We start from the raw sequence: 20,650 nt of genomic DNA, 5'->3' as shown, positions 1-20,650 counted from the left end.
CTGGGTATCTTTCCAAAAGAACTAAAAGAATCATATCACAGAGAAGTATGTGCACCCATGTTTATAGCGGCACAGTTTGTAATAGCTAAATCTTGGAAACAGCCTATTTGCCCATCCGTTGGAAACTGGATAAAGAAGTTGTGGTTTTTCTATAAAATGGAATATTACTCAGCCATAAAGAGCGAGAGAATAGATTCATTCATAGGAAAATGGATACATGTTGAAGATATACTCCTAAGTGAAATAAATAACTCACACATGTGTAAATACCAAATAATTTCCCTGGTGTGAATATTCTGCAACAATGCATAAGATTCTAATAAGATTACTGACATTTAGAAATTTGAAGAAAGGAGCTAAAGGTGTAGGGAAGGTGTGATGCGTAGGGGAAGAAGAAAAAGGGAAAAGAAAAAAATGTGAGAGAATGAAAAGATGAAAATAAAGTGTTTGTAGATGGGGAGGGGAGGAGGGGGTGAAGGGAGGGCAGAGGAAAGGGGAAAAAATGAGAATCAAGACTTGCCATGTAGAGGTACATGATCCCAACAATGAATATAACTGTACTGTATCCCTAAAATGTACCAATAAACTCAATAAAATTAAAAAAAAATGTGGTCCAGGGACTAGCAGCATCAACACCACTGTTGACCTTGTAAGAAATGCAGGCTCCTAGGCCCCAATCCAGACCCACTGAACCAGAATCCACATTTAACAAGATCCCCAGGAGATTCATGTGCAAGTTAAAATCTGAGGAACACAGTCATAGACCACAGAAATGGTGGTGAATAGTAATAACATAAACTATGCCTTGTATTTGTACAGTATTCAAAGCCCCTTCATGCACATATGTCTGCATAATTAGGGAAAGACTGCCATTCTCTTTTTGATAAATGAGAAAATTGAGAAGTTGTGTAGAAGACTGAAGCATCTCAGCTACCAGATGAGAAGGTAAGGAGGAGTTCCCAGCACCCAGCTTGACAAAATGTCAGGGCCTGGGGATCCCCAAGGCCACTAGGCTGCATAAACTCAGCAAGGATGAAGGTATAGTGTTCATCTACCTGCCCAAATGGCAAGCTTTGTAAGTTTCCCCCATCCCACCTAGGGTATCCCAACACTTGGAACTGCTCACTTTTTAGGAGGCTCAGGAAAGCCTATGTAAATGCCCAGGCATAGCCTACCCCTGGCTCTGAAATCCAGTCTAAGTGCAACAAGTGCTGCTCAGAGGGGACACTGGCCACACGGGCCAGTTCAGACAGCTTCTGGGTTCCTACGCCTGATTCCAATGCCAGCACAAACAAGGTGAAGGCCTTATAGTTTCCCTTCTGGGACAGAGTCCTTAGTTTTTCCCTGTCCCAGCTGCTTGTCTCACTGCCCACAATGGAGAAGAGGACCTGTGCCCTCCGTAGCAGTGGAGCTGCCAGAAGCATCTTCTCTAGTGTCCTTTCTAAGGCATGACCCAGGACAGGAGCTCCCCTTACTAGGCAGCCTGCAGCCTCGGGGACTTGCTTCTGCATCTGTGCCCAGAGGCCATAGGAGGTCAGTTGGAAGCTCTCAAGCACAGAGGATTGACCAGAGCCAGATCAGAATTCCAGAGTTGTGTGTGTCACCAGGACCACATGTGTTCCACGGTAGGATGTGTTCATCTGTGCAACCACCTCCAGGTCATCAAGCATAGCAGCCACTAGACCTAAAGCTACAAGGTATACTTCAGCGCTAACACCATGGGAACTGTCCACCAGGAACACCATGTCTGTGTTCACCATCTGTGGCCCAGGAACAACTGGCCCACATTCCATGGCTGGTTAGCACTTTTCTAGGAAGGAAATGCAGAGAGAGGACAGGGTCAAACAACCACCCCATATTCTTTTCTTTTCCATGCAAAACACAGTTCCAGGCCCTCAGTAAGGATACCTGCTGCTGACCATTCTTGCAGGTACTGGGTTGACATGCCAAGCTGATGGACACTGCAAGTAAATATGCCGACTCTTCAGAAGACAGAAATGAAACTAACTGCACAATGTTTTCACCGCTATGCCATATAAGCTCCCTTATCTCTGGTGTCATCTGTATTTCCCTTTCCAAAAAAAGAATTAGAGCTATATCTCTTATTAAGTAAATAAATCAACAGTAATAATGAAGTTTGGGGAAGCACAAAAAATATTGACTGCTAGAGCTAGAAGTAAACTTAACAACCATGTGAGATTGTCTTTTATGTGGATTTTTAAAATCTAATGTCAACAATTATAAATGACCAACTAATAATGTGATCAAAGCCATCTCAGGCAGTTCACCTTCACAGTGGAAATGGTATTAAGCCTTTTCTTTTTTAATGTAGAATGTCAGGCTCTAGTCACACCAAGATTCTAGTTTGGTAGGGCTGGGATGGAGCTCAGAATCTGTAACTGACACATACCCCAGGTGTTTGGGACAGTGTCACTAAGGATACACACAAGAGACAAACCCTTCACTTAGAACTGGTGGGCAACAGAATTCTTAACCTGAGGGCCCTAGGCCTCCAATGAGGAAACCAGGAAAAATAAAAATTTTATCTTTATTTTCACTACCTCTATTTTTAAAAATTTAGCATTTTCTTTCATTATGTACAAAGACAACAAACCACTATGACACAAGTGACTGAGGCACCAGTAGAAATCACTGATATTCCCATGTCATGTTACAAATGTTCAATATTATTTCTACTCATCATCTTCTGCTATATCTTGTCACTTAATATGCTAATAAAGAAGCACGTGATGAATGGATTAGGAAATGTAGCATACATATAATGGAATACTATTAGGACATAAAATTGCAGGAAACTCTGACATTTGTGACAACACAGATTAATCTCAAGGACACAGTTCTAAGTGGAATAACCCAGCCACAGAAAGACAAATATCACATAATTCTTACCCATGAAATCTAAAAATGATCATGTTTACCCGGTCCAGCTCAGGTCTATCTTTTATTCAACATGTGATGCTGGGCAAATGACTTATTTCTTTTTTTTTTTTCATTGAGTTTATTGGTTTATTTCATTGAGTTATTTTAGGTATACAGTACAGTTATATTCATTATTGGGATCTTGTACCTTTACATGACAGGTCTTGGTTCTTATTTTTTCCCCCTTGTCCCTGCCCTCCCTTCACCCCAAATGACTTATTTCTATGAGCCTAAGTTTTCTCATCTGCCAGATGGAGCTAATGGTGGTAGTAAGAACACCAATCTTACGAGGTTGTTTGTGATATTTCAATGGAAAATGAGTTAATATATACATAAGATGGATGCAAAACAAGTGCTCAATAAACCCCAGCTGGGTCTATGTTTCTACAGGAGAGGAAACTGAGATCAGGTGTCAGATGAGAGGCTGTATGTGAAAGCAGTTCATCCACTGTGGCATACTCTACAAGTGGCATTTACTGCATTCGAACTGACCAATTCATCACAGCCAAATCTCTCAGTTCATGAAGATCAAGTAGAGGGAACAATGAAATTCCCTTTTGAATTTAACTACTCTGCTCCTTGGCAAATTAGGTATGGGTGGGATCTTTTCTCATGTGAGCATGCACTGGGTTTCAGCAGAAAGTTCTCCCTGGAACAAGTGAGTGTGAGATGTGGGATATTGTGTTTGGGCACAACCCAGCCTGGCTAGATGTGACCACACAGGAATGCAATATTTGTGCTTCTCAAGGCAATTTTGATTTCCTAAGAAAACTGGGAATCCAGACGTAGTAAGAAATTGCCAGACTTTAAAACTCTGTACATGCCAAGCAAACACATCTGTAAAGCAGATCTGGCCTTGTGGCCACTGGATAATTCATCTTTTTCGGAAGGCATCATCAGTTTGGTCAGAAGTGCTATCTGGCTTACCTCAGCAGAGAGTGCATGTATGTACCGTGTGCTCCATGTCCTGCTGGCTCTTGGTCTCCCACAGAAGCAAGTGAAATCTGCTTGTTCCATTCATCTAATCCAAATATATACATACATTAGCTAGATGAAATTTCAGGCTATGTTCATATTTTCTTCCAAGTCAGAAAAAAACATGATATTCTAAACAATATATCATTACATTAATATTCATATATAAATAATTTGGCATTATGTATGACAGCTATGCACAGTCATTTATTGTTCTAGCTCTAACCTGGAGGACATGGTTTCAGAGCTGGTCCATATTATGACCAGAAGGTAAAAGAGAAAAGGAATCAGGGAAGGCATCATAGGACTTGAAAATAACTTATCTCCTTCATCTAGCCTTTCCAATTATGGTTAATATAAAAATGACTTGCTGTGTATCACCAGCCCCAGTGAAGAAGGTGAGATTTGGGAAGGCCACTCCGAGATCTGCTCTCCCTCCAACCTGCTTGGGCCCATACGACAGGATGGGGTAGCTGTGCCCTCCCCTGCCTGCACCACCACCAGCTCCAGCAAAGAAGGTAGCCATGTGGGTGCCCCTGAAACACACCCCCACCCTGCTCTCAGACCTCATGATTGTGTGAGTCCTTGGACCCACTCTGCAGAGGCATAGGTGGTCATAAAGGGTATTTTTCTTAGATCCCAGATTTGAACATCTTTAAAGAAAGGGTGGGGGAAACCTATAGAACTATGTGGAGTTCAACCCTGCAGAAGGTCAGGGAACTCAATCTGGGTGTTGCAGCCTGAGATTAGTCTGAGTCACGGGGATCTGCCATTGGCTAGCTGAGATCAGGGAACTTGGCTCTGCACATGGCTGCACACGTTGTATATTATAACAGGAGAAACATAGTCTGAAAGAGGCCCTTCAAATTCATTTTCTTCCTCTTTCTTTTCCTCACTCCACTCTGCAAATTCTTTCTTTCTCCAACTCAGTCTCTTGCACCACCATATTATCCCTCATCTCCCTTTCTGTTCCTGCTCCTGCCCTAACTCAGATTTTTTCTTTTATCATTTTTTCTTTTTTCTTTATGTTCTTTTCTTCTGTCATTTTACCTCACTCATGGGTTAATAGTTTAAAGGGAAAGTGAGCCCCTATTACTGTTAAAGGGATATATTCTTGTCCTTATTTTTGTACTCTGTCTATCCCTTTTGAATTTAATAGTTTCCTAAAGATTATATGGTCATTCTATGTCCTCTGGCTTCACTTGAAACCATCCCCAATTCCTTCACTTATCTACTGCTCTTATCCTCTGTCTAAGCCCCCCTCCTAAATGGTAAAGATGCTATATTGAAAAGTTTATTCACTGCAAACATATTTTGGGCTGCTTATTGATTTTAATTTAATTCACATGGTTTAAAGGTGATAGATTAATAACTACCACAAGTGGTCAATTTGAAAGTTGTAGTTGATCCTATTGTGTTGCTGATTGCGTCAATTGGGATAAAGGATTGTGATTGATTTAATGAGTTGTTTTCTCTGATATTATGAAAATGAGAATGTCTATGAGTCATTAAAGACTCAAAAGCTAAGGTGCAACTATATCAGGAAGATTTAAGTAACAACACATAAATTAAACCAAGGACAACCCAACAACAAAAATAAAAATGAGAAAACACTTAAGCAAAACACAAAGACAGACCTCCAGTTCAGCAATGGCAAAAAGTAGGGCACATAGGGATGAAAAGTCTGATAGTGAACCAGCAGAACACCCTGAACACATAGCACAGGAAGTAACAAAACAGATCAATTGGGTTCAAGAAAAATTCAAAATGGAAATATTTTCCCAGATAACCATAGAGATGGTGAGCAAAATGGAAGTCATGATTCCAGACTCTAGAGCAGAAACTGACAAAAAAAATAGATGAGCTCAAGACCATGATAGAAGCCATGAAGGACCAGCAACAGAAAGAAATGGAAACAAGAATGCCCAACAGAGGAAAGAAATGAAATCCATAAAACAGATTGAAACAGATATCCAGGAGATTAAAAACTCTATTGAAAGTGTATGCAACAGAATAAAAGAATGCGAAGATAGAATCTCAGATATAGAACATAGGCTTCCAGTCAGTGACCATGAAAAGAGAGGTCTCTTAAAAATAGTGAGGGATCACAAGAAATTGATCCAACAACTCCTAGATGATACAAAGAAGAATAACGTAAGACTGATAGGAATCCATGAAGTAGCAGGAGAAAATACAAATGACTTTAAAAAGCTCTTCACAGAATTAATGACAGAAAACTTCCCAAACAGAGGGAAAGAATTTGACATACAGATAAGTGAGACATATAGGACTCCAACTAGCCACGATAAAAAAAAAAAACTACACCTAGACATATAATAATCAAGATCCCAGAAACCCAAATACAACATACTACAAGAAGAACAAAATACTACAAGCAGTAAAAGAAAAGAAACAAATCATATGCAAAAGAAAGCCCATCAGAATCACAGCAGACTTTTCAACACAAACCCTCAGGTCAAGGAGAGTCTGGAGTGAGGCATTCCAAGTACTAAAAGAAAACAACCTCCAACCTAGACTGATGTATCCTGCAAAACTCTCTTTCAAAATGGATAGGGAAATAAGATAATTCCATGACAAAGAACACCTGAGAAACTTCATGAACACCAAACAAGCACTACAAGGAATTCTAAATAATATCCTAGCAAAATACAATGAAGGTCAAAACACCATGGGGCCCAACAGACCAAATCAAATAGGCAAGGCAAGAAACTGAAAGGAGAGAGAAAAAAATTAAAGAGAATCCACAAAAAGACAATAACATTACAATAATAAGTCAGTAAATATCAGTTATAACCATCAATGTCAATGGCTTCAATTCACCAATCAAGAGAAATACACTGGCAGAATGGATTAAGAAGCAAAATTCAACAACATGTTGTATACAAGAAACACATCTAGTGCAAAAAGAAGCCCATAGACTGAAAGTGAGAGGATGGAAAACAATTCTCCATGCATCAGGAGCCCAGAAAAAAGCAGGGGTAGCAATCTTATTCACAGACAAAGTAAATTTCAAACCAAAACTGATTAAGAGAGACAAAGAAGGACACTACATCCTTGTAAAGGGAACAATTTGAGAGGAAGAGATGACAATCATAAATATATATGCACCAAATATTAATGCCTGCAACTACATAAAACAAATATTAAGTAACATGAAAAACCAAATAAGCACTAATACAGTTGTAGTGGGTGATCTAAATACCCCACTATCACAAATAGACAGATCATCTAGGCAAAATATCAACAATGAAATAAAAGAACTCAACCAAGCTTTTGAATGCATGGACTTAATAGACGTCTATAGAGTGTTAGACCTCACAAAATTAGAATATATATTCTTTTTGGCTACACATGGGTCATTCTTCAAGATAGACCACATACTAGCTCACAAAACAGGTCTGAATAAAAGCTAAAGAATCGAAGTTATGACCTGTATATTAACAGATCACAGTGCAATCAAGCTGGAGATTAATAGCATAAGAAACCGTAGGAACTTCACAAACACATGGCAATTGAACAATACACTCCTGGACAATCAATGGATCACAGAGGAAATTAAAGAAATTAGACAATTTTTACAAACACATGAAAATGCCAATACAACTTCAGGAATCTATGGGACACAATGAAAGCAGTTCTATGTGGAAAATTCATAGCACTGAATGCCCACACTAGGATAACAGAGCAAGCTCACATAAACAACTTAATGATGAATCTTAGACTCCTAGAAAAACAAGGGCAAGAAAAACCCAAAGCTCAAACAAGAGAGGAAATTATAAAGATTAGAGCAGAAATCAATGCAATGGAAACTAAGAAAATGATACAAAAAAATAAATGAATCAAAGAGTTGGTTTTTTTAAAGAATAAATAAAATTGATAAACCCTTAGCTAACCTTATCAAAAAAAAGGAAAGAAAAGGCTCAGATCCATGCAATCGGGAATGAAAAAGGCGAAGTCACAACAGATCCAACAGAAATCCAGAGGATCATTAATATCTACTTTGAGAACCTGTACTCTAACAAAATGGAAAACACAGAAGAAATGGACAGATTTTTAGATACTTATGAAATACAAAATTTGAACAAAGAAGATAAAAACATTTTAAATACCGCAATTACAATCAGTGAAATTGAAAATGTAATTAAAAATTTACCAACAAAGGAAAGCCCAGGTCCTGATGGATTCACTGCTGAATTTTACAAGACATTTAGAGAAGAACTACTGCCTTTACTCTCCAAACTTTTCAATGAAATTGAAAGGGAAGCAATACTTTCAAATTCATCCCTGGAAGCAAGTATCACTTTGATTCCCAAATCAGGGAAAGACACAACTAAAAAAGAGAACTACAGGCCAATCTCCTTAATGAATATAGATGCAAAAATCCTTAATAAGATACTAGCAAACAGAATATGGAGGATAATCAAGATCATATGTCCTGACCAAGTCAGATTTATTCCAGGGATGCAAGGACGGTTCAACATACATAAGTCAATAAATATAATACACTACATTAACAGAGTCAAGGACAAAAACGATATGATCCTCTCGATAGATGCAGAAAAAGCATTTGACAAAATTCAATACCCATTCATGATTTTAAAAAAGCCTGCAAAAAATTGGAATAGATGGTCTATATCTCAACTTCATAAAGGTTATCTATGAGAAACCAACAGCCAACATCATATTAAATGGCCAAAAACTGAAAACTTTCATACTAAAATCAGTAACAAGACAAGAATGCCCACTATCACCACTTCTCTTTGATATAGTTCTGGAAACATTAGCCACAGCAGTTAGACAAGAGAAAGAAGTTAAAGCAACAAAGATAGGAAAGGAAGAAGTTAAATTGTCATTATTTGCTGATGATATGATACTCTACATTGAAGATCCAAGAAACTCCACCAAAAGACTTCTAGACTTAATTGACACTTTTAGAAGAGTAGCTGGATACAAGGTTAACACCCAAAAATCAATAGCCTTCTTGTACACAAATAACAGATTCCCTGAGAGAGAAATTAGTGAAACAATTCCTTTCACTATAGCATCCAAAAAATGAAGTATCTAGGAATCAATCTAACAAAAGAAGCAAAAGATCTCTACATTGAAAACTACAGCACTCTGAAAAAAGAGATTGAAGAGGATGTAAGAAAATGGAAAAATATCCCCTGCTCCTGGGTAGGAAAAGTCAACATAGTGAAAATGGCCATACTACCAAAACTGCTATACAGATTACATGCAATGCCAATTGAAATTCCAACTCTATATTTCACAGAACTAGAAAAAGGAATACAAAAATTCATTTGGAACCATAAGAGACCTAGAATAGCAAAAGCCATCCTAAGTAACAGACATATGGCAGCAGGTATAACAATTCCCAATTTTAAACTATACTACAAAGTCACTGTGATAAAAACAGCATGGTACTGGCAAAAAAACAGACCTGAGGATCAGGTCTCAGAAGACACAGAAACAACTCCAGATATACTCAGGTACATCATCTTTGACAAAGAAGCTGACCATCCTCAGTGGAGAAAAGACAGCCTCTTTAATAAATGGTGTTGGAAAAACTGGATCTCTACTGCTAAAGATTAAAACTAGACCCTTATCTTCTACCACGCACTAAACTAAAATTCAAGTGGATTAAATATTAAAACAGAAACTCTAAACTTGCTGGAAGATAAGTTAGGCAGAACTCTCAAAGACATTTGCTTCAGAAAAGACTTTATGAACAAATCTTCAGTAGCATGGGAACTAGCAGAAAGAATCAACAACTAGGATCTCATCTTATTAAAAAGCTTCTGAGCTGCAAAAGAAACCCTCAACAGAACTAAGAGAAAAACTACAATGTGGGAAAACATTTTTATCAGCTGCTCCTCAGACAAAGTACTCTTATCTAGAATATATAAAGAATTCAAAACAATCAGCTCCCCCAAATATAAAGATCTGATTCAAAAATGGGCATCTGAAATGAACAGACATTTCTCAGACAAAGTATGAAAATATGTTCCACATTACTGGTCATTTGAGAGACGCAGATGAAAATAACACTGAGATTCCACCTCACCTCACAAAGAATGGCTACTACCAAGAAATTACACAATAACAAATGTTGGCACAGTTGTGGGGAGAAAGAAACTAAAAGAATCATATCACAGAAATATATGTGCACCTATGTTTATAACAGCACAGTTTATAATAGCTAAAACTTGGAAACAGCCCATTTGCACATCAGTTGGAGAATGGATAAAGAAGATATGGTTTTTCTATAAAATGGAATATTACTCAGCTGTAAAGAATGATAAATTAGATTCATTCATAGGAAAATGGATACATATTGAGGATATACTCCTAAGTGAAATAAATAAGTCATACTTGTGTAAATACCGAATAGTTTCTTTGGTGTGAAAACTATAATCATAAATAAGATCCTAATAGTATAACTGATAATGAAAAATGGGAAGAAAGGGGCTAAAGGTGTAAGGGAAGTGGGAAGGGTAGGGGAAAGGTAACAAGGGAAAAGAAAAAAATATGAGAAAATGAAAAAATGGAAATGAAGTGTTTGTAAAGGGGGAGGGGAGGAGGCAGTGAAGCGAGGGCAGGGACAAGGGGAAAAATGCGAACCAAGACCTGTCATGTAAAGGTACAAGATCCCAATAATGAATGTAACTGTACTGTATACCTAAAAAGGACCAATAAACTCAATGAGGAAAAAAAATTTTTTAAAACCACTAAAAGCCTAAATAAGATCCACATTATATAAATGATTATGAAATATAGGAAGAAAAGTGCTAAAGGTGTAGGGGAAGGGGGAAGGGAAGAGGAAAGAAATAAGGGAAAATAAAAAATATGAGAAAAGGAAATAATTCAAACAAAGTCTTTGTAAATAGAGAAGGGTGAAGAGGAAGGCAAGGGTATAGGGAAAAATGAGAACCAACATCTGTCATGCAAAGCTACAAGATCCCAGTGAAGAATGTAACTGTATCGTATACTTAATAAGTACCAATAAAAATTAAAAAAGAAAAAAATAAAAATAAAAAATATAAACCACTAACAGGGCTTAAAAGCAAAATATTAATAACCCCTGTTTAAGTGATCAATACACCCATTTCTTCCTCTTCCTTAGGCCACAGCTAGAGTATGCTTCCCAATCTCCCTTGCAGCTAGGTGGCCCACAGGACTGGGGTCTGGCCAATGGAATGGAGATGAAAGTGATGTTTGTCTTTTCCAGTGCATGCATTTTAATGTGCTGTTCCCTCTACCCTCATCTGTCAGCCAGATTTAGACGATCCAGAAAAATATTTTGAGGCACTAGGGTAAAATGAGTTTACTGGTAAAAGGATCCCGGGTCTGGAAATGGCGGCAGACAGCAAAAATGCCCTCTGTCTCCATTGTGCCTAAACACACACACACACACACACACACACACACACACACACACACATCTTCTTGTGCAGATGGTAGAAAAACTCCTTTATGGTGTTAAGACTTGAGGATGATTGGTTTTACAATTAACTTCCCTGACTAATATAATTTTTAGGACTTTGTAAAGAAACTAGAAATGCTTTGAGATTCTTTCTTTTAGGATTTGAGGTATGGTTGGCAAAGAGGTGGATATCTCAGCCTACTGAGTCCCATCCAGTTCTCTACTATGTCAACGCATGTAGGATAGAACCCCACTGAGGGTCTGTACCTCCTCCTTCAACCTGTAACAGGAACAAGCAGATGCCAGGCCCTCTGCTAGGGAACAAGGTGCCAAAGGATGGAGATGTTATGCTAGCCCTCAGGGAGAGTGACAGTTAAGGGTTACTCTGGAAAAACACTTTCTGTACTATATATTACAGAGATCTTTACTCTTTCTGTTTGCATTAGCATTATATACCAAACTCTGTCTTTCTAAACAAGCTCATTTAGGAGATATTCCAGAAGAAAAAGAAATATAAAGAGTTGAATGTTTCTTTATACTACTATAACACAGACAAACACAAACCCCACAGAAATATTGCTAATATCCTGAGAAGACAAAAAAAAAAACAAAACTTTCTTACTCCTCAAAAGGCAAATGCAACCTTAGATTATGCTTTTCACTGACTTAAAAGATCAAATCAGGGACTAGGGGTACAGCATTTGCCCAACATGTGCAAGGCCCTAGGTTGGATCCCCAGCACTAAAGGAAGAAAACAAGGAATTGAAATCAACCAAAGCTGATTAAACAGCTTCCACTGAAAGTCTTAACAAGCCATGTGGTGATACAAAGATGACATGGCCACACTTTAAAAGAGCTTGAACCTTGTGTAGAGAGATAGACAAAGGATTTTCAAGAAAGAGTTAATTCTAATAATACATTTTAGGAAAAACAGAAAGAGGAGATACATTTCAAGGGAAAAGATGAAGAGGTCCTAATGAAGATAATGATGTCTGACATTTTTGAGAGAATGGGTAAGAGACATAACTGGCAAAGAAGCAGGGAAAAGCAACCAAGTCAGAAGGAATTGCATGCCCAGAGGTGAACAGTGGTACCTTTGAAATTCTGCCCCATGCTCCCACTCCCCACACTTTAGAGAGCACCTATCCCAATGTGCAGCTGCAAAGCACATCTGAAACTTGAAATTGCTGGCCAATGGAAGATGTTGGCACAGAGTATAGAGCTGCCAACATTCAACATTCACATCTACTCCACATGATCATCAGATTTGAGTACTGACCACCCCAAATGGGCCTAATTAACCATCAAGGATTAAACAGCTTAGAGAGCGACATGATACATTATTAGCTTTACTGGAAATCACAGGAGGCAATTTGGAAGGCTTCCAAAATCAGGATCCATGCCAATGTGCCAGAAGAACTGAGGAGGCTGAAATAATCCTGGAAGCATCAGAGTTACAGAACATGTTAAGTTAGTGTGCAGTATTTTTAAATCACAGAAAACATGGATGGGGTACATTAAACAATGCAAAATTTGAATGGACTTTTAAAGTAGTATGAAAGACTTCAAACAAATTCTAACATCCCCCCCTACACCATCTGTACAAATACATATTCCTCTGTCTTAGAGATGGTTCATGAGAAAAGTTCCAGGCAACACTAATGGATTAGCTGTCAGGAACCCAGGTCCTACTCCTCAACATGCCACACTCTGGCTTTAGCATCCTCAGTAGCAATTTTCGGGTAGGAGTCAACTCCACTGAGTTCTCTTCCTGCCCTGAAACAGCCTGGTCCTAAGTTACATCTTATGTATTTGCCTCATGTCCAAGTCAGTGTATTACCTTTTCTTCTAAATGGCTTAGAGACAAAACACTGCTCCCTACTGTTCTGCTTGTTGGACCCTACCAAATTCAACTGAATTTTGAATAGCTATAGAACCTTTTAACTTTTCTCAATAACTATATGACCATGCTTAACATTTGTACTGACCTTCAAATAAAACTGTGAGAATTTTGAGAATGAAAATGAAATGGAAGTCCACAGGGATTCAGTCTAGATATGTCTGTACCAATTAATTACTGTGACTTTGGACTTGCCAACACAGTCCTTGTCGCTGATCAAGTAAACCAAATACTTCCTGAGAAATAGTGTGAGAGGGAACCCAACATGAGGAAGGAGGAAAATTGGCTCTGTGATTCCAATTGTAAACTCCCATCGGCATCAGAGACAGATACCCCAAAAGTGGAGTCATTTAAACACAAACTACAAGACCTGCTGGAGACTCAATGTTTTACTATCGTTTGAATCAGCACCTTAGGCAATTTCTTCAACAACTTCATTCTTAAATGCCCAGTCACAGTTTGGTAGAACTGTTTGCATCCTAAATATAGAAGTGCATGGAAAAGAAAGGGCACAACACAGATTTGCATTGACATTTTTTGTTTGTTTGTTTAATAGACAGAAAGACATTTTCTCAAAGGGTCCAAGTTCAACCCTCAAATCTCAGCTGCGACGATTAAGGAATTTTCATAAGCCCTGACCTGGAGAGAACTCCAGGATTTAATTAATGTTCAATTATTTTATTAAGCTGCCAAGGCCACAGGCCCATGTTCATTCCTGGGGCTAAGCTGTGGGGGGAGGGCTCTGGGCTTGGAAATATGGGCTTGGAGAGGGAGGGAGATAGTGCTGGGATTGAAAATTTGCTTTGGACAGAAGAAAGGGTAACTAAACCCTAAGGAATGCAGTTCAAAAACTGTCTGGCATCAAACTGAGGTAAGGCTTCAAAGACATGGAGAGAAAACTGGAAAAACTAGGCGAAGGAAAAAGGAGAGAGTAGCCATATAACCTATGACTGACTGCAGGAGTCTGAGTACATTATGGCCCTGCCAGGTGGCATGGTGCCAACAAAGACTGCAAGGAAGCAGCCAGCCCTTTCTGGGTTCCACAGTTAAACATTAGGGCCCAGCACTCGGTTGAAGGTGTCAGGTGAGATGGTGGGATTTAGGAGCCAGTCATACCAGAAGGAAAGGCCCAGGACTGTGTAGCTTAGAACATGTCACTTTCCTCTCTTTCCTTCACTTACCAAATCTGAGAAATGTAGATTATCATTATTAACTTGTAGGATAATAATGAAAACTAGACCAACATTCTACGAACCTTAACATTCATGCAAACCATCCAAACACCAGGTATAAATATAGGTTGACTGAGCAGAGGATGAGCAAAGTTTGAAATATTTCTCACATCCTGGGTGATGCTATTACTAGTTCCTTGAGTAGAGAGGAGTTGAGATGATAAGCATGGAAAGGAGGAGGCATGGTGGCTGGAACTGCATAGGTGCTAATATAGGAAAATATTTGTTTTAATAAAAAGTTATTGAGTGAAGGGCACTCTTAAGGACCTCAGGATGGTAATATAAAGACCGGCTTTGAAGATAGGATCGCATTCAGTGACCATGAAAAAAAAAGTCTCTCAAAAAGAGTAATGGACCATGAAAACTCAATCCAACAACTTCTAGACGATGCAAAAAAAAAATGACATAAGGCTGACAGGAATTCCTGAAATAGCAGGAGAAGACACAAATGACTTAAAAAAAGCTCTTCACAGAATTAATGACAGAAACCTTCCCAAACAGAAGGGAAGAATTAGACATAAAGATAAGTGAGGCATATAGAACTCCAACTAGCCATGATCAAAAAAAATCTACACCTAGACATATAAGAATCAAGATCCCAGAAATGCAACAGAAAAACGAAATACTACAAGCAGTAAGAGAAAAGAAACAAATCACATGCAAAGGAAAGCCCATTAGAATCACAACAGACTTTTCAACACAAACCCTTAGGTCAAGGAGAGCCTGGACTGAGGTATTCCAAGTCCTAAAAGAAAATAACCTCCAACCTAGACTGATGTATCCTGCAAAACTCTCTTTCAAAATAGATGGGGTAATAAGATACTTCCATGACAAAGAACACCTGAGAAATTTCATGAGCACCAAACCAGCACTACAAGGAATTCTAAACAATATCCTAGAAAAGGACAGTGAAGGTCACAATACCATGAGGCCCAACAGACCAAATCAAATAGGCAAGATAAGAAACTAAAAGGAGAGGGGAGAAAAAGTAAAAAGAGTCAAAAAAAGGACAATAACATGACAATAATAAGACAGAACATATCAGTTATAACAATCAATATTAATGGCCTCAATTCACCAATCAAGAGAAATAGACTGCTAGAATGGATTAAGAAGCAAAATCCAACAACATGTTGTATACAAGAAACACATCTAGTGCAAAAAGAAGCCCATAGACTGAAAGTGAAAGGATGGAAAACAATTCTCCACATATCAGGAGCCCAGAAAAAAGCAGGGGTAGCAATCTTATTCTCAGACAAAGTAAATTTCAAACCAAAACTGATTAAGAGAGACAAAGAAGGACACTACATCCTTGTAAAGGGAACAATTCAAGAGGAAGAGTTGACAATCATTAACATATATGCACCAAATATAAATGGCCCCAACTATATAAAACAAATATTAAGTAACATGAAAAACCAAATAAGCACTAATATAATTGTAGTGGGGGATTTAAATACCCCACTATCACAAATTGACAGATCTACTAGGCAGAAAATCAACAATGAAATAATAGAACTGAACCAAGCTTTGGAACACAGGGACTTAATAGATGTTTATAGAGTATTCCACCCCAAAAAACCAGAATATACATTCTTTTCGGCTGCACATGGATCATTCTCCAAAATAGACCACATACTGGCTCACAGAACAGGTCTAAATAAATGCAAAAAAATTGAAGTCATCCCCTGTATATTATCAGATCATAGTGCAATCAAACTAGACATCAATAGCACAAGAAACTATAGAAACTTCACAAGCACATGGAAACTGAACAACACTCTCCTAAACAATCAATGGATTACAGAGGAAATTAAAGAAGAAATTAGACAGTTTTTACAAATAAATGAGAATGCCAATACAACATACAGGAATCTATGGAACACAGTGAAAGCAGTTCTACGGGAAAAATTCAAAACATTGAATGCCCACACTAGGAAAACAGAGCAAGCTCAAATAAACAACCAAATGATGCAACTTAGACACCTAGAAAAACAAGAGCAATAAAAACCCAAAGCTCAAACAAGGGAGGAAATTATAAAGATCCAAGCAGAAATCAATGCAATGGAAACTAAGAAAATGATACAAAAAAAAATAAATGAAACAAAGAGCTGGTTTTTTGAAAGAATAAAAAAAACTGACAAACCCTCAGCTAATCTTATAAAAAAAAAAAAAAGGAAAGAAAAGGCTCAGATCCATGTAATCAGGAATGAAAAAGGCAAAGTCACAATAGATTCAAAAGAAATCCAGAAGATCATTAATACCTACTTTGAGAACCTGTACTCCAATAAAATGGAAAACACAGAAGAAATGGACAGATTTTTAGATACTTACGAATTACCAAAGTTGAATAAGGAAAATAAAAACATTTTAAACACCCCAATTACAGTCAGTGAAATTGAAAATGTAATTAAAAATTTACCAACAAAGAAAAGCCCAGGTCCTGATGGATTCACATTTGAATTTTACAAGACATTTAGAGAACTACTGCCATTACTCTTCAAACTTTTCTATGAAATTGAAAGGGAAGTTATACTTCCAAATTCATTCCTGGAAGCAAGCATCACTTTGATTCCCAAACCAGGGAAAGATGCAACTAAAAAAGAGAACTACAGACCAATCTCCTTAATGAACATAGATGCAAAAATCCTTAATAAGATACTAGCAAATAGAATACAAAGGATTATCAAGAAGATCATTTATCCTGACCAAGTCGGATTTATTCCAGAGATGCAAAGGTGGTTCAGCATACGAAAGTCAATAAATGTAATACATTATATTAACAAAGTCAAGGACAAAAACCATATGATCCTCTCAATAGATGCAGAAAAAGCATTTGATAAAATTCAATATCCATTCATGATAAAAAAAAAAGCCTGCAAAAAATTGGAATAGATGCTCTATACCTCAATTTAATAAAGGCTATCTATGAAAAATCAACAGCCAACATCATATTAAATGGCCAAAAACTGAAAACCTTCATGTTAAAATCAGGAACAAGACAAGGATGCCCACTATCATCACTCCTCTTCGATATAGTTCTGGAAACATTAGCTTAACACAAAAGAAGCAAAAGATCTCTACACTGAAAACTATAGCACTCTGAAAAAAGAAATTGAAGAGGATATTTAAAAATGCAAAGATATTCCCTGCTCCTGGGTAGGAAGAAGCAACGTAGTGAAAATGGCCATACTACCAAAACTGCTATATACATTCAATGCAATACCAATTGAAATTCCAACACTATATTTCACAGAACTAGAAAAAAGAATCCAGATCTCTACACTGAAAACTATAGCACTCTGAAAAAAGAAATTGAAGAGGATATTTAAAAATGCAAAGATATTCCCTGCTCCTGGGTAGGAAGAAGCAACGTAGTGAAAATGGCCATACTACCAAAACTGCTATATACATTCAATGCAATACCAATTGAAATTCCAACACTATATTTCACAGAACTAGAAAAAAGAATCCAAAAATCCATTTGGAACCATAAGAGACCTAGAATAGCAAAAGCCACCTTAGGCAACAGACACATGGCAGCAGGTATAACAATTCCCAATTTGAAACTATACTACAAAGCCACTGTGATAAAAACAGCATGGTACTGGCAAAGAAACAGACCTGAGGATCAGTGGAACAGACTGGAAGACACAAAAACAAACTCAGATGTACTCAGGTACCTCATCTTTGACAAAGGAGCTTACTATCCTCAGTGGAGGAAAGATAGCCTCTTTAATAAATGGTGTTGGAAAAACTGGATGTCAACCTGCCACAGATTAAAACTAGACCCTTATCTTTCACCATGCACTAAATTAAAATCCAAATGGATTAAAGATCTAAATATTAAAACACAAACATTAAACTTGCTGGAAGGCAAACCAGGCAGAACTCTGGAAGACATTGGCATAGGAAAAGACTTTATGAACAAATCTTCAGTAGCCCAGGAACTAACAGATAAAATCAATAACTGGGATCTCATCATATTAAAAAGCTTTTGTACTTCAAAAGAACCATCAGCAGAACGAAGAGACAATCTACAATGTGGGAAAAAATTTTTACCAGCTGTTCCTCAGACAAAGGACTATTATCAAGAATATATAAAGAACTCAAAACAATCAGCCCCCCAAAATATAAAGACCTGATTCAAAAATGGGCATCTGAAATGAACAGACATTTATCAGACAAAGAAGTAAAAGCAGTAAGTAAATATATGAAAAAATGTTCCACAGCACTGATCATTCAAGAGATGCAGATGGAAACAACAGTGAGATTCCACCTCACCCCACAAAGAATGGCTGCTATTAAATCACACAATAACAAATGTTGGCAGGGTTGTGGGGAGAAAGGAACCCTTCTCCATTGTTGGTGGGAGTGCAGATTCATGCAACCACTATGGAAATCAATATGGAGATACCTCAAAGAGCTTGGACTGGAGGTTCCATTTGACCCAGCCATCCGTCTGCTGGGTATCTTTCCAAAAGAACTAAAAGAATCATATCACAGAGAAGTATGGGCACCCATTTTTATAGCAGCACAGTTTGTAATAGCTAAAACTTGGAAACAGCCCATTTGCCCATCAGTGGGAAACTGGATAAAGAAGATGTGGTTTTTCTATAAAATGGAATATTACTCAGCCATAAAGAATGAGAAAATAGATTCATTCATAGGAAAATGGATACATATTGAAGATATGATATACTCCTAAGTGAAATAAATAAGGTATACACGTGTAAATACTGAATAGTTTCTCTGGTGTGAATAATCTGCAATAATACAGAAGATCCTAATAAGATTACTGACATTGAGAAATGGGAAGAAAGGAGCTAAAGGTGTAGGGAAGGTGGGATGGGTAGGGGAAGAGTAAAAAGGGAAAAGAAAAAAATGTGAGAGAATGAAAAGATGGAAATGAAGTGGTTGTAGATAGGGAAGGAGGGGGTAAAGGGAGGGCAGGGACAAGGGGAAAAAATGAGAAGTAAGACTTGTCATGTAAAGGTACAAGATCCCAACAATGAATGTAACTGTACTGTATCCCTAAAATGTATCAATAAACTCAATTAAAGCTGAAAAAATAAATAAATAAATAAATAAATAAATAAATAAAGACCGGCTTTGAAGGCATGCATATATAAGGTATCAGATATCTCATTATCTCATAAGTCTCACAACAAATATATGAGTTTATTTCTATTTTATAGGGGAATAAGTTGAGGCTCTGGGGCCAAATCATGTGCTTGGATTACATAAGGGACAAAGCCGGGTTTGAAGTCTCATTACCTAATTCCTCCCCTGAGTTACTGTTTTGGCCTTAGAGCATTAAGAATCTATTAACAGAGAACATAACAACCATAGATATCAGTGCTAGGTCATCCTTATTCAAAACAGAACCTCTTTCTGCAACTTTTCTGAATTCTGAAATTATACCAAAGTAAAACATTACTGTCAAAATTTCTTTGGCCTTCTTAATGTTTTCATCTTCAAAAGTTTTTTTTTTTCTTTTGAACTCCACAGACAGACACCGTATTATTCTTTGTATTTGTTAAGATAAATACACAGGACTAAAAATAGGGCCAGTTCATAAATTTATCTCAGAGTGCTATTATAAAGATAAGGCATTGGTACAGAGAAAGAATTTTAAACTTCTAAAGGCTCTCGCTCTTTTTTTCTGTTTTTGACGTTTGGATTCAAAATCTCATTGCTAATGGGAATTACAGACTTTGATCAATTATTGAATTGTTTTTGCCTCAGTTTCATTGTTTGAAAAATAGGCTTATGGTACTACTTATCTCACGAGATTGTGGTGAAAATTAAATGAATCAACAAGAGATTAGAACAGTGCCTGGATCACCAAATGTGAGCATTTTCCTAGACAGTGATTCAAGGGAACATGTGCTTTTCACTTTTAAAAAAAGGATCTAATGAAGTCTCATGTCTTGAGACACAACACAATAGTCCTTAACAATGGGATTAGGCACAGATATTTCAAATGCTAGAACTTGGTTTTGTTTAGGATGGAGACAAGTCAATGGATGGCTTAGAAAATATTTTCAAAAGTATCACAGCTGCTAGACATGCTTAAATGGACTAAGAAGTTAGCACATCTGTCTATACAATCGTTCCAAATTGAACCACATCATTTTCCCAGAAGAAGCATGTGGG

At 37.5% G+C, this 20,650-nt stretch overlaps 1 protein-coding gene across 1 annotated transcript in view; it reads right to left on the bottom strand.

Annotated features, from left to right (window-relative positions):
- Col6a5 (collagen type VI alpha 5 chain) overlaps positions 1–20,650 on the bottom strand; it is a 223,016-nt gene that overhangs the window by 180,500 nt on the left and 21,866 nt on the right. The window contains exon 4 of the mRNA XM_033759692.1: positions 3,868–3,961. The gene's annotated coding sequence lies outside the window, so the exon portion shown is untranslated. The remainder of the gene's footprint in view (positions 1–3,867; positions 3,962–20,650) is intronic.

Source organism: Fukomys damarensis, unplaced genomic scaffold (assembly GCF_012274545.1).
Source record: "Fukomys damarensis isolate Sample0158 unplaced genomic scaffold, DMR_v1.0_HiC HiC_scaffold_37, whole genome shotgun sequence".
Classification (NCBI taxonomy): Eukaryota; Metazoa; Chordata; class Mammalia; order Rodentia; family Bathyergidae; genus Fukomys; species Fukomys damarensis.
Note: the sequence above shows the minus strand (reverse complement) of the source record. Positions and strands in the feature narration are given on the sequence as shown.